The sequence below is a fragment of the Pinus tabuliformis genome, chromosome 7, assembly GCF_031772625.1.
Source record: "Pinus tabuliformis cultivar Carrire ecotype Pingquan chromosome 7, CPIR1, whole genome shotgun sequence".
Classification (NCBI taxonomy): Eukaryota; Viridiplantae; Streptophyta; class Pinopsida; order Pinales; family Pinaceae; genus Pinus; species Pinus tabuliformis.
The window spans coordinates 1,583,015,100-1,583,031,506 of NC_142293.1; positions in this window are offsets into that span (position 1 = coordinate 1,583,015,100).

Here is a 16,407-nt window from a genome sequence, read left to right on the forward strand (position 1 = left end):
ATTTCAAGACCAAGAATCTTGACCAAGAACCTCTTCAAGACCAAGTCACAAAGCTTCCTTGAAAAATTCTTCTTCCTTTTCAACTCAACGTTAGTCAAACTAAATTCTACACTACTATTCTTGGCTTCTCTTGAATTTCGGCCTCTTACAGACCTAAAATTTTCCGCCTACCTACAACTACCAAGATGTCACATGTGAGTGATTGATCGGACAGATCTATGAGGCTCTTCTCCTTCGATATATTTGCACCCTTCTTCTTGTGACTTTGGCTAGTAATGAAGCTTCCTTATGTTAAATTTTCATAGGGATACATTTTTCTTTGCTTTGATAATTTCATTTCATCATTAATACATTAAGTTCACCCCATATCATCATTACACTATTCATATCTACACCATAATTCATCAACATATGCAATTATATAGAAGTAACAACATCATCATCATCAATGCAGCAGAACATAAAAGGAACATTAGAAGAAAAGCATGCACACACATAGGGACACCAGGATTGGTCCGAGAGCAGGGAAAAACCCACTATGGGGAAAACCTTTGCAAATATTCTTCTTCTTAGATCGTCATCAAATAATTCAGCAAAAGAGAGTATAACGATACATAACTTTAAATGTGCAACAAAACAACTATGATATCCACAAAACATATCTAATCATGCTTGTAATAAAAACTCTCATTATGATGGTTGTAATGTGATGTCACAAACTAAAGTGAAGTGTTGTATACTGTTTTCACTGATATGAACATTGCTAAACACTGATATGAAAATTGCTAAACATTGATTTGAACACTACTGAACACTAATCTGGGAACTGTCGAACAATGATTTGAACATTGTTGTCATTGAGTGGAAACTTCGAAACACTAAAATCTCATCTTTGAGTCTCGAATGCAGGGAGGAGGAGTTTTGTGAGCATCTATAGCAGACTTCAACGCTCTCTGTGAACTGTATTTCAGCATCTATGTCAGACTGGATTCTCCTAGACCATTTTGTGGATGCATCTAAAGACCAACTCACCAGATCTGCTCGAAAACTCTTGGATGCTCTCTTATAGTTACTGTGCACACATCTAGGGCCTCACGGACGCTCTCAGGACCACTCTGTTCAAGCATCTGGGGACCCCCATTTCTGCATTTAGAACCCTGGACACTCTCATAAGATTATTTTCCAGTGTCTATAGGTCTATAGAATCTCTCATAGGCTCCTTTTCCAGCATCTAGGGCTAGAAAACCCTAGATTAGTGCGAGCTTCAAACTTGAGATTGTGAACCCTTGTGCCAACTTTCCTCCAACGGACTTGTGCGAACCAAGAGAATAATAAAAGATAAAATGGCTTCATTGAATGTATCTAAATTATCTTTAGGTCTCTTCTATTTATAGGCTTTCATGAGGGTCCAATTGGGGTTAAGTAGTTACCCATGTGGTTAGGGCCAACCCATTCCATAATACATGTATAAATAAAATAATTCATTACTCAACTTCTACTTGACCAAATTGGGTGATATTTCGATCGATTTTGGTTCTCTATAAAAGAGGAATCTAATTAAATCATCATCTCATTCGTTTTAGATTTCCAAGGTTGAATTTGACCGCAGTTTAAAAATTAACACTCCCTCTCAACTAGGGAGAATTCCACCTGCTAATATATGTTGATTGATCAATATTCCATTATGAAATATTTAAGTGTCATCACATATTATCACTGATCATCTCTATCATGTAATTACTATGTAGTTCCCATCTCAAGTGTCTCATCATCACAAATCATCATTTTAAATCCTGGTCTATCATTTGCTTAGTCCTGCTTATCTCTTGATTGTTCCTACTCGTATGTTGAACATTCTCGGAGGTAGAAGAAGAAGAATTTTTTACCAAAGGGGAGATTAAGCTACCACCCTCTGTCCATTAGGCTACTACTCGAAATCTCTACCAGCGGGCTGCTACTTGGAATATCACCATTGATCGTCATCGAAGAGCATATCACCAAGGAGCACATCTCAACCTAGAACCACATCGGGGAGCAATAGCTTCCACCCATACCAAGTAATAGGATAACTCATCATACAGGGGAGTACACCCTCAACCCTGGAATATCATTGTAGAGCTTACCCTCAACCTGAAATTTCATTGGGGAGCTTACCGTCAACCCAAAATTCTATTGCCTACCGATCTTCCCAACAATGAATGTCATTAGTCATGTGGTAGAACACTTGCATCATAATCGCTTTGAGTTGTACACCCCAAAGTACATTCTAGACTCGTTGGCCAAACGAGGAGTGGTATTCCCAACAAGCCCTTCTTGTGGGTATGATGCCAACTGGGGTATACTCTGCAAAGACTAGACAGGGGAGTAGCACCCTCAACCCTATGGGTAACAGATAGGGGTCATGCCCTATTGTCCAAATTTCCCTCAACTCCAGGATCCCTTCTCCCTCAATTCCTCACCCTAGGAACTCAAACAGGGGGGAAGAGTTGGTTCGGTGTGCTCAATCAGTGATGCTCTCATCATACTCAAATCTGGTATCTGCTTGTCTCAATAGGAGTTGTTTCTTGTTCATACATAACATCAAATAAAACTTCATGTCAGATCATATATAATCATATAAATCACAAAAGGATATCATAATCATCCTCCCTCTCAAGGAGGTTCCAATCACAAGCCTGAGCTTGTTTTGAATAGTTGCACTATCTCAATATATTAGAGTATCTCTGTCCCAACTATAAATATCGGGATTTTTACTAATCAGATCTCAATGTATCCATGTCATATCCATATCATGCTCAGATAAATCTCTAAGGAGCTTCTTCATCTTGCCTCACAGCTAGCCATGCTAGAAACATCGTACTCATCCTCAATCATATTATTGACCTCTCATCCAAGATATCATGGAAGATCGCATACTAAAGCAACATTCAAATTTGCTTAACAATAATCTCTATTAACAACAATACATCCATGTAGTCACATATCATAGGAGAAATATCTCAAAAATATAACACCTCATGTAGATATTTCAAAGCATGCTCGGTGGCAGCTTCATGTGAATGAAGCAGCTCAATCATGAATTTATTCAGGTTCTATGCACATCATATATATACAGATGGATGTTCAAAATAGAACATCAATGCTTCAAACAACTGTCAGATGCCATGTCAAGTTCAACAACATCTTTGAACTTCAAATCGAAGTATCCAAGGATTTTCATTTTCATTATAAAAAAACATTTTCCAATAGATTTGCAATTTGAAATTTATTTCCCAAATTCCAAAAATCGATTCATCATGCCATGATACATCATTTATGGCTTCAAAAGCCATCGCCCTCTCATTCAGATTAGCAGAGGCTCATCACTTGTCACAAGTAGATCATCAAGATATAAACCAAAACCATAATCAATATCAAAGCCATACCTTGGAACTCATCAGCCTGACCTCATCAGATAACTGTCAAATATAAAGATATATGGATTGCAATTTCTAAGCATAATGCCTTGCTAAGCTAGCATGATCAACCTTACATAAATCAACATTGTACCATCACAATAACAAAGTCAACTCATCAAATTTTAGAAGCACGACCATTATCAAAGTCATCAGTATCATAGTATCAATTCTTTCAACCAAGAGACAGGTGGGGCTCATATCAAATAATAACTTCATCATTCCAAACATGCATTATGAAACCGAAATTCATCGATTCATAATCATAATCATAACATAAGTCATTTCTATCGCTAGGTAGCACAAACATAATGACATATCTATATGTATGTTCCAGTCACTTGCAAACACAAGTTCAGTATGCATGTTCATGTTATGGAAACCATTCAACCTTTTCCTACTTTCATATCCTGTTATTATCTAGCACATATCTGTAGGACTACTATCTCCGAGGTGAACATATTATTTTATGCACAATGATCAAAAATTTAACCCAACAATTTCAGAAATCAAATTACAGTGACAGGATATGTCAAAAACATCTTGATTCAGAGTTCAAAAATCTTCAAAAAGATTTAGATGATGGTCAATTGTGGTTAAACCTCTGGAGGCTCCCTTCGGGTTAGCATGGGAGTGTCTTTAGCTTCCTAGAAATTTTCTAGGCCTTAGCTTGTGTGTGTCCATGGACGAGATCTCCCAAATATGTGATTACATCTAGAGAAGAAATCCTAATTTATGTACGGGCTTTAGATATGAGACTCTACCGCAGATTAATAATGTCATATGCACATAGATCATATTTCAGCAACATAGAATGAAAATATTAATATGAGTAAGAGTATTGAAGATATTCTCCCTCTGTCTAGGGATATAATTCATTCATTTCATCATCTTGTCTCTACTAGAGTCGAGAAACAACAGATCTGCTAGATCATAAAGATATATCTATCATGGCTATTAGCATTGTGACATTGATATTTCATCTAAGGTTAGACTCAAATCAGCAGCATCATATCTCAAAGATTATGAACACAATAACACTTTCTATCAATTCACTTCATTAAGTTAGGATATTGAGTTTAACCATATGTTGTCAAGACATGACTATAGTTAGTAAGAGATCTACTTATCAATCTTACACTTATACTTCTCACATCAAGGTTGCCATGCTCTTTATGACTAATAAGATCAAGTTACGTCATTCAATAAAGTGTTATCAAAATAACAAGAGTTTCAATCTCTCTTTCTATATGCTTTCATCGTGCTTATCGCAAGTGTTACCAACAGACTCATGTATAGGAGTCAATGAGCTATCCTTCTATATGAAATCCATCATGACACATATCAAGAGTATCATTTACTAGAGTTAAGGTGCTAGCATTTTTTCTGGGATCAAGATATCCAACAAGATAGATGTTAGCCAAACATCAAGTACATCAATGTATCAACCTTAGATAACCTCATATGATTTAAGAAGATAAAAAATGTTCAACACCAAGTGCATTTTTTCATCATAAGAAACATAGATCCAAGTCACTTTCATATGCATGTATGAGCCATTAAAGAAATATACAATCTCATCAAACATTAAGGCTTGCCTGAGCCAATCGCTAAAACATACCATGCATAACTTGTGGTATTATCTGTGCACCTTTTCATTCGACATAGACCGCTTGAAGCACTTTGTCATATTTTCAACAAGTAGCTCTTTCTCTCTTTCCAGATCTGCATCTAAAAATGATCTTCAAGAAGGATCTACTCATCACATCTCATCAAGGAGGTTAGAAACATCCATATGCTCAAATACATATGCAGGAAGTATAAGCAATAAACATAATCATTAGATCTATAAGTGTAATAAGTAAGAAGTTAAGAAATGATTATCTTCAATGAGAGGTGATCCTCTCCCTCTTGAACCAATCTTCAAGAGCCATCAATGTCAATGGTCCATATACCAATGTTGCCATCAAGTATCCAACTAGGTTTGCTATGGGTTATCCCATCTCGGGCTTCATCAAATCTCCCACAAGTCCTTGAGCATATTCTCATTTACCATACAAGGTTCCAAATCTCATGTATTTTCCATGAACCAGGGTTTTCTCTCCAACCCTACCCTCATAGAATCCATCAAACCCTAATAATCAAGATGCCTAGGGTTTTCTTCAAACCCTAGATTTATTTTAGGTCTCCACCATCCTCTTCTTGCTTCTATCAAAGGTGTCATCATCAGGGTGATATCCATGGCTTTTCTTTAGCCCAACTCTGATACCATGATAAGTTTTCATAGGGCTACATTGTTCTTTGCTTTGATAATGGCATTTCATCATTAATACATTAAGTTCACCCCATATCGTCATTACATTATTCAGATCTACACCATAATTTATTAGCATATGTAATTATATATAAATAACAACATCATCATCATCAATGCAGTGGAACATAAAAGGAATAGTAGAAGAAAATCATGCACACAGATACAGACATTGGGATTGGTACGAGACGAGGTAAAAACCCACAATGGGGAAAACTGTTATGAATATAATTCATATAGAAATAATAATAAATATAAATATAAATATAATAATAATAATAATTAATAAGTAAATTAACTATTGGTTAGTTAGTTAGTAATGAAAAGGCATGTCTTAGAGACATGACCATTCGTGGAAGGGCACCGGCCTAGGGTATATAAGCAGGCCCTCATTCTCATTTGTACTCATTCTACAGCAATTCTTTTTACAATATACAATTTACAATTACTGTCCTACAATAGATGTCTTTGTCTACAAAGTATTTTAAATATTTTCACTACGTATACGACTTTTGGTCGTTACATTGGTATCAGAGCCACCTCTAATCCCGAATTTTAGCCATCAAACTTCATCAACATTGTTTTCGTCAAAATTCAAGTGTTTCACTACAAACTTGGAGATTCTCCATTATGCCAGTTTCACTACTAGGCCTTTGGCCATACAAAAAAAAACACCAATGCCTTCCTCTATCGTCGAGACCCTACATGTTCACTTTCATTTCTTTTGTTTGTTCTCCCTCACATGGTTAAGAAAATTTTCTACTTGCTGTTACAACATCACTCTAAGACTCATCAAGCCAATGAGGAACCGAAGATGTATTCTGTAGCGTTATTAATGATTTTCTATGACGTTTCGATCTTTGTTGTTTCAATTTACTTGGGTTTTGTCTTGCAGGTGTCGTCAACCAGAGTGCAGGGTCTATGGTCCCAACTCTGGTCTAATGTACAATGTTTCCATCCATGACACTGTAAAATGTTGCCATATGCTACCATACCCGTTGTCAATCATCACATCCCTGTCAAAGGGTCAACGGGCGTTAGGTGGCTGCTTGGTGTCATTTCATATGAGTGGGATCGATAGATATATATTCGCGCGGATATATTACATGGGTGCTATGTTAGTCAAATGGGTAGTTGGGTCAATATATGGATTAGGGTCGAACATTATAGTTACATAATAACCAACTAAAATTTAATTATTTTTATTTAATTAATTAAATTATAATTAATTAAATTTAAAATAATAATAATAAAATCAATATATATTAAGAAGAAAAAAAAATAGAAAAAAGAAGGCAAATAAAAAAAAAAATATTTAGAAGTACAAATTCTTAAAAAAATAAGGATCATAATCAAAAAAATAGAAGAAAGGAAGAACATATCAGTGATGCTAATGAAAAATTATCAATAAGCAAAAAAAGAGCCTAATTCGAAAATGATGAAGGTGGGACAGTTTTCCTATAAAGGTCTATCAATTATGGATCACGGATTAATTAAATTAAAAGGAAGCATCCAAAGAAAAGAAATTAATATCGCTATCAACACATGCAACAATAAAAATTACATCAACATTAATTTGGCAACTCAGCTATTAATTCTAGAGCCAAGCATTGGTGAAAGGAAAATTATTTTTGGCCAAAAAGAGTATAAAATTAGTGATTTACAAGTGACAATATATCATTATGAGTACATATCTTAGTTTCATGTTGTAACTATGGATAATAAAAAGATTGACACCATTCTTGGTCAACCTTGGTTTAAGGATTTAGGTACATTCATGTTAAACATAGAGAAACAAATTTTGACGTTTCCTTATAAGGGGAAGATGGTCACATTTCGAGACATAACAAGTAAATCAAAATCAATAACATCTTCATTAGAAGACTTTAAGGATATTTCAGGATTGATGTTTCAAGATAATAAAAAAATTATATCAAAAAACCGAAAAGAGTTGGAAGAAGTCGTCTACAGTAAAGAAGAAATTTTGCGCCTCAGAGATTACAATGAAAAGCTACTAGAACAAGTCAAGAAAATGAAAGCCACAAAGAAGGAACTCAAGAAGCGTTTATTAGAACAAGAAGAAGAAATTTTACGTTTAAAGAGTCTTAACCAAACATTATTAGAACAAATCAAAAGTTTAAGAGATGATGAGGCTACTAAGAATAAAGTCAACAATTCAGAAAAGGATGAACTTGTAGATCTAAGGAATCATAATCAAACCCTACTTATGCAAATTAAAAAACTTAAAAATGACAAGAAATCCTTGAATGACAAGTTAGAACAACTTCAAGGAGAAGTATTGAAGTCATCAGTCATTTCAGTCCAAGTTGAAGATAAAGGAATAAATATTGATCCAGTCAATATCACAAGTAAGGAAGAAGAGGAATCTAGAGAAGTTAAAACATATGCAGAAGTTGCAATTCAAACAATGGACATTCCAAATGATGATTCAGTCACCAACTCAATGACAACAACACCTGAAGAAAATTAGGAATCAACAACTAATATGATAAGGAAAAGCCAAAACAAAGGAGCTATGTATTGACACCCAAATCACAAGAGAAAAATTTATAATCAAGCTACGTACCAGTATCACTCAGAAAATAAACGCAAAATTAATGTTCCTAGAAATACTGAAGTTTGCAGAATCCAACCATACGATAACTATTGACCACACATCTCCAAATATTGAAATATTCCCCAGAATATTAATCTAGGACAGTCTGAGCCATTCTCAATATGATAATTTTATCTATCGCTCAGAGTATCATATAGTCTTGTATCAACGAAAATGGAAATTCAGAGAGGAGAATATGTTCTTAGTAATCTTTGAGGACAAATATTCTTGAAAGGAGAGGCAATGTTATGAATATAATTCATATAAAAATAATAATAAATATAAATATAAATATAATAATAATAATTAATAAGTAAATTAAATAGTGGTTAGTTAGTTAGTAAGGAAAATGAATGTCTTAGAAACATTATCGTTTGCGGAAGGGCACCTGCCTAAGGCATATATGCAGGCCCTCATTCTCATTTGTACTCATCCTACATCAATTCTTTATACAATATATAATTTACAATTACTATCCTATGATGGATGTCTTTGTCAATGAAGTGTTTTAAATATTTCTGTTGCGTATACAAATTTTGGTCATTACAAAAACCCTTAAAAATATTCTTCTTCCTAGATCATCATCAAATGCTTCAACAAAAGAGAGTACAATGACCCATAAATTTATCTATGCAACAAAACAACTATGATATCCATAAAATGGATATAATCATGTTTGTAATCAAAACACTCATTCTGATGGCTATAATGTGTTATCACAAATTGAAGTCCACTATTGTATACTGTTGTCACTAATCCGAACACTGCTAATGACTGATCTAAACATTGTTGTCACTGAGTGGAAACTTTGCAACATTGAAATCTCATCTTTGAGTCTTGGACACAAGGAGGAGGAGTTGTGTGAGCATTTACAACAGACTTGAACATTCTCTGTGAGCTATATGTCAACATTTATGGGACCCCAGATGCTCCCAGACCATTCTATGCATGCGTCTGGAGACCAACTCACCAGATCTGATAAAAAACCTTTGGACACTCTGTTATAGTTATTGTGCATGTGTCTAGGACCTCTCAGAAACTCTCAGGACCACTCTTTGTGAGTGTCTAGAGATCAACAGCTCCAGATTTGCCTTTGGAACCCTAGACCCTCTCATAAGCTTTTGTGCCAATGTCTATGGGTCTTTGGACGCTCTTATATGCTTTTGTTCCAGTGCCCATGGACTAAAATTCCATGTTATGTGCCAACGTCCATGGCTAGAAATCCCTATATCAGTATGAGCTTCAACCCTGAGATTGTGGACCCTTGTGCGAAATTTCCTCCGACAAACCTGTGTGAACCAAGAAAATAAGAGAAGAGAGAATGGCTTGATTGAATGTGTATAAATGAGCTTTAGGTATCTTCTATTTATGTCCTTTCATGAGGGTCCACTTAGGGTTAAGCAGTTACCCATGTGGTTAGGGCTGACCTATTCCATATTATATGTATGAATAAAATAATTCATAACTCAACTTTCGCTTGACCAAATTAGGTGATATTTAGGTCAATTTTGGTCCTCTCGAAAAGAAGAATCTAATGAAGTCATCATCTTCATCATTTGAGCTATCCAAGGTGGAATTTGACCGTAGTTACAAAAAGCCTTCTTGACCCTGATCTCATCTCCTTTAAAGTATGATATAATCCTACTACAGAAACCCTAGTTGTAGTCACACATGTGCATGGAGGGACCCAAAAAAAATACTAGAAACGTTTGATCTTCTTCTCCTTCTCCTCACTGCTTAAGAGGCTTCCTTCCTTCCTTTCTTTCACTTATTTCTTCTTCGTGGATGCTTGATTGATGTTTCTTCAAGTGAGGTTGAGTCTTCTTTATATATTCTTCTTACCCATGCAATTAAGTTGACTTGTCATCATGTCTAAGCTGATATCTCCTTCTAGATGGGTCTATAGCTTCTTTTGAAGGTTGACTTGTTGAGCACTTGTGACGAGGTTTTGGGAGGGTATTTTTACTCTTACATTGACTCAAATAATTTTCTTTATGATATGTAACATTCTCCAAATGGGTGTTTCATGCATGACAATGACCTAGAAGCTCACAATGAGAATTTGACCTAAAAATAAATTTGCTTGAGCAAGAAACCCATGCCTCGAGATAACAAAAAATAAATTTATTTTTATCATTACATTAAATACATAAAATCATGATTACATATGTCATTATGAAGACCGAACCTAGTTACATATTTCGACAATATTTAATTTAAAAGGATTAATGAAAAAAGAAAAATATAATAAAAGAAAAAAATTGATATGATTAAATTTCATGTTGTTTGAATATTTGTTTTCAAAAATAAAAAATATAATTATTCCTTATCCACTCATGGAATCTCTGTGCAAACTTCCCAAATGCAACGACAGACAAGTTGTCTCTAATCCGATTAGGAAAGACAAACGGGATAGAAGAGGAACTGATGTCCGAGAAATATTGCGAAGAAAATTTGTCGCGTTCTTAAGAGTCGGATACCCCCACAAAACGAAGAGCCCAACAAATCAGTGTCTTTATATAAGATAACGTGAATGATAAGTGAAATATCAACCTCGATATAAGCGCGAGACAGTAGTAGCCTGCACGCTGGCGGACTTGGGGCGCACTGATAGAGTCAATTTTTTAGGTGTTAGATAATATTGTCTTAAATTGATATGGTTTTGTCTTAATTGTTAACTGTCTTAAATGGGTTTCGTCTTAATTTCCATTGTCTTAAGTGGCCATTGTCTTAAATATAAATTTTGTCTTAAAATATTTTTGTCTCAAATTGTTTTTTTCTTAAATATAAATTTTTGTTTTAAATTGTTTTTGTCTTAAATATAAAGTTTTATCTTGAAATATTCTTGTCTCTAAATGTTTGTCTTAAATTTTATATTTAAGACAATTCAATTGATATTAAATTTTAATGTAAAATAACTAAAACTACTACAACCACGTTAGAAATATTAATGTGGTTGATATAGCCAAAGACTTCATTTGTATCTACCATTGATAAATATATAACAAAAAAATTATTCCAACGAAAATATTATTATTAACTTTGATTTTACTTAACCCTTAAGAATTTGAGGTCATGATAAAAACAAAGAGTTTCTATCCTTTAGAACCAAGATATAAGACATTTTTTCTAAAATTAAGTATGTTTTGAAAATCCCTAAGAAATTGATGGGGAGGGAGCCACTTGTTACAATCTAATTTTTTTAATTTATTAAAAGTCAATGCAACCTAACAAACTCTGTAACACATTACAACCCTTGATAATCATTCATACAAAGCATATACTTAGCCTATTCCCTTCAGAATCAATTTAGTCCGTCAATTAAAGAAATAAAAAAAAAAAAAATCAACAAATCCTCATCCACCTTAAGTTAAGCATTAAACAACAAAAATAACTTTTTTGACAAAAAAAAAATTAAAAAATGTTTTTTTTTTTTAATACCCTTCATAAAGTAGTTATGAATAACTTCATTAAAACCGAGAATTGCAAAGCAATGTCTACCCATCTGCCAAAAACCTACACACCCAAAGTCCCTAACTCTACAATTCCCAATACAATGCAGAGCATCTCCAACGTTATAAATAACTTCATCAAAACCGAAAATTGCAAAGCACATTCTACCCATCTGCCAAAAACCTTCATACCCAAAGTCCCTAACGCTACACTTCATGATACAATGCAAAGCATCTCCAATACAATTATTGGACTCGTCACAATTATTGAATTCATCATATAAAACCAATGCATACGTGGTGTTCCAAATATGTTGAAATTACGCCTGGCCGAACCGATTAGCTGATGCCCATACCACCATAGATTGTACAATTGATATAAGTCCAAGCCCAAAGAAATTGCATGGCTGCTATTATCACACCAACTCGACCTTCACAGGGTGACATGGGATGTGCATGATACCATTTGTTAGCACATCCTTCCAATGCAATTACTCTATGAATTGCCACATCGAGGAATTGGGCATTTGCATTGACAACATTACAAAGTGACATTCATCTACATTTTGCAGACACATTGTCAGTCCTTTCGACAGACATGTCCAGGCCCGACAATATTTTTATTTTCTTCAATTTCTGACCTTGACCTCTAACTTGGGTTGTCACTTAATCATCCACAAAAAAATTCAAAATTTTCTCAAAATTAACCGTGCGCCTTACAATATATCTACAGAAACCTGCTAAATTTCCTATACATATGATTGCCAGTGTAGGAAAAGTAACAAAACTTGTTAAGGTATCACTTAATTCAGCCTGTCCAAAAGCAAGTCCACGGAGCCAACCCAAGTAGCAAACCAATTTTATAATAAACCCAAACTTCATCACGTGCTGGCCACTCCCCCATTTCTTAATATTTCCTTTTTACAATAAAATGGGAGGAGGAGGTAACTTTCCTAGACAGAACAAATATGCAAATGAACGACATAAAATTGTTAGAAAAATTTAGGAAATTTAAATTTCGCAGAGGGGCAGAGAGTTATGACTTTCGCGAAGCTACTTTCGCACAACTAGGTTCACGCACCATGAAGTTGATTTCGCGCAGCTACCTTCGTCCACCACGAAGTTATTTAATAGACTTGGATTTCGCGCACCTGGATTTCGTATTTCACAGACTTGGATTTCGCACACTTGGATTTCGCGGAGCTATTACACAGACTCAAGGATAAACAAGATAAGGTTGAAGCAACATAATAAGAACTTAGTATTGAATTATTAAACATGAAAATACATTCATATGAGGTTTTGGCTCATTCATCAAGTAAAAACTAAGGTTTATACTAATTTATATTTACGCGGAATAACACATAGTAAAACATAGTAACTATTGTTTTCACACACCCACTAAAATTTGCTCCATCATTTTCTCCACAGAGACTTGCACTCCCTTTTTCTTTTTCCCTCTTACTCTCTAACTCTCTACACTGTCAAAATCAATTTTACATTCATATTTAACTCAACATATAGTTTTACATTTAATTCATGATAGAGAAAAATAATTAATATGATGTTGTTGTTGAGCGTGTTCAAAATCGCGCATGTGCTTCTGGAGTGTGGGCAATGGTCGCTGAATGAATGTTTGCCCATATCCACTTACCAAAGTACATTAACTGATTTAAATGCCTTTGCTGAGTTTCTGAATGGTTCACGTCTGGCTTCAGTTCTTCCATCTTCAAGCAGAGACGCAACCTGCAAAAATACGTCTGACAAGTATGGCTATTGTCAGGTTGTTTATTGCGGTGGTTGGGATTATTATTTCCAACACTCCCCCTTAATCACAATTGCCGCCATTGACAATTCCCAAATAGTTTCTGAGATAAACAAAACTTTCACTTGCCAATGGCTTTGTGAAAATATCAGCAAATTGTTCCTGTGACCTGCAGTGCTACAACACAATTTCATCATTGTTAATCAACTCTCTAATAAAATGATATTTAGCATCAATATTCTTGGTCCTTTTGTGGAAGACAGAATTATTTGACAATGCAATTGCTGAGGTGTTGTCACAGAAAATAGTTGTCGCTCCCTCTTGGTCATGGCGAAGATCCTTCAACATCCTTCTCATCCAAACTGCCTGACACGCTTCTGCTATTGCTGCGACATATTCAACTTCAGTTGTTGACAGTGACACTATTGGCTACTTCTTGGAGGCCCATTAAATGGCTCCAGAACCCAAATGAAAAACATATCCTAACGTGCTCTTTCTGTCATCAACGTTGCCTGCCCAATCACTGTCAGTGTAACCAACCAGCCTGAAATCACTAGTTGTTGTGTACAAAACACCATACTAGTTTGTCCCATTAACATACCTTAGAATCCTTTTCGCTGCTTGCCAATGTCTCTCCTTGGGCGTCTCCATGAACCTTGACACCAAACTTACTACATACATTATATTTGGCCTAGTGGCGGTCAAATACATCAAGCTGCCTATCATGCTTTTGTATAATGTTGAATTTACATTGCTGCTGCAATATTATTTTCTCAACTTCAACCCTATGACAGTTGGATTTCGTGCGGACTTTCTGTTCTGCATTTTAAACCGCTCCAAAATTTCTGCAACATACTTTGCTTAAGAGATAAAAATGCATTTTCTGTTTGCTTCACTTCTATGCCCAAAAAATATCTTAACAATCCCAAGTCATTCATTTCAAATTCACTCTTCATGACTTGTTTGAAATCATTGATGAGAAAATCATCATTGCCTGTAAAAATCAAATCATCTACATATAAGACGACAATGAGATTCTTACCTTCACTCTCTTTGATGTAGAGAGTAGGCTCACCATCACATTTGTTGAAACCATTATCCAACAAGTAAGCATCTATCCTGTTGTACCATGCGCACGGTGCTTGCTTCAACCCATAAAGAGATTTCTTCAACCGATATACTTTGTCTTCTTAGCCTTCAATCTCATAACCAGGCGGTTGCACGACATACACTTCCTCTTTCAGCACTCCATTCAAGAATGCTGACTTTACATCCATCTGATACGCTGTCCATTTATGCTGCGCGGAAATCACCACAACTACGTGAACTATCTCCACTGGCACAAACGTCTCTGCGTAATCTCGTCCATGTTGTTGCTTGTATCCTTTGACAACTAGCCTTGCTTTGTGCCTTTCAATCTTTCCCTCAATGTTGCTTTTGCTCTTATAGACCCACTTTACCCCAATAACATGTTTTCCTTTCAGAAGGCTCACTAACTCCCATGTGTCATTCCTTTCTATTGCTTCTATTTCTTCCTCCACCCATTTTTGTTCTTTGACTGCATCTTCAAAGTGGATTGGGTCATCTACATGATAAAATAATGCAAATAAGGAATTCAGACATGTGCTACTATCAACTTCATCTTGCTCATAAATTTCATTTAAATTTCTGAATTTTGGCCTTCTTGGACTTGCTGAAGATGGGCTTGATATGTCACTTGGTGTGGCACTTCGCGGTGTGCTTGGAGAAGCACTTGCTTGGCTATGTGAAACTGTCCTATTATTTGTTGATGGCATTGCTTGTTGTACGCTTTGCTGCGCTTCAATAGGAGTAGAGGGAGTCAGAGTTGAGGAATTACTTGCTGCTATTAATTTCTCTCTGTCCTCATGTGGTATACATGCTTTGACATTGACTGTCTTCTCTAAACTTCCATCCCATGCTTCCTCTTCTATAAACTGCACATCTCTGCTGATTATGACTTTCTTGGTTAATGGATTGTAGAGTTTGTATGCCTTGGATTCATCACTATATTCAACAAATATATATTTATCCCCCTTGTTGTCCAACTTCTTCCTCAACTCATCTGGGACATGTGCATACGCCATGCATCCAAAAACTCTCATGAGAGTGACACTATGCTTTCTTACACTCCATGCCTCTTCAGGAACAATGTTCTGGATGCTTTTGCTTGGACATCTATTCAAGATATATGCTGCACAAGTGACAACTTCAACCCAATAGTCATTTGGCAAATGATTTGCCTTCAACATACTCTTTTCCATCTCCATAATGGTCCTATTCTTCCTTTCTGCCACACCATTTTGCTGCAGTGTATATCTTGTTGTAAATTGCTTGTGAATTCCATGCTCCCTGCAAAATCGAAGGAAGTCATTTGAGATGTATTCTCCACCTCTGTCAGTCCTAAGGACTTTGATGTAATGTCCGCTTTGCTTCTCAACAAGAGCCTTGTATTGTCGAAAGCACTCAAACACTTCACTTTTCTATTTTAGGAGAAAGACCCATGTCTTCCTTGTGTAGTCATCTATGAAGGTCAATACATAATGGCTACCACCAATTAATGGTGTTTGCATTGGTCCACATAAATCTGAGTGGACAATCTCCAAAGGTGCCTTTGCCCTCACTGACTTTCCTGCTGGAAATGTCTCTCTATGTTGCTTGCCCAAGATACATCCTTCACATATGTTGTCTGGTTTTTCTATGAGTGGTAAACCCTTCACCATGTCTTTCCTATGCAGAAAATTCAAACCTCCAAAGTTGAGATGTCCAAATCTCAAGTGCCATAA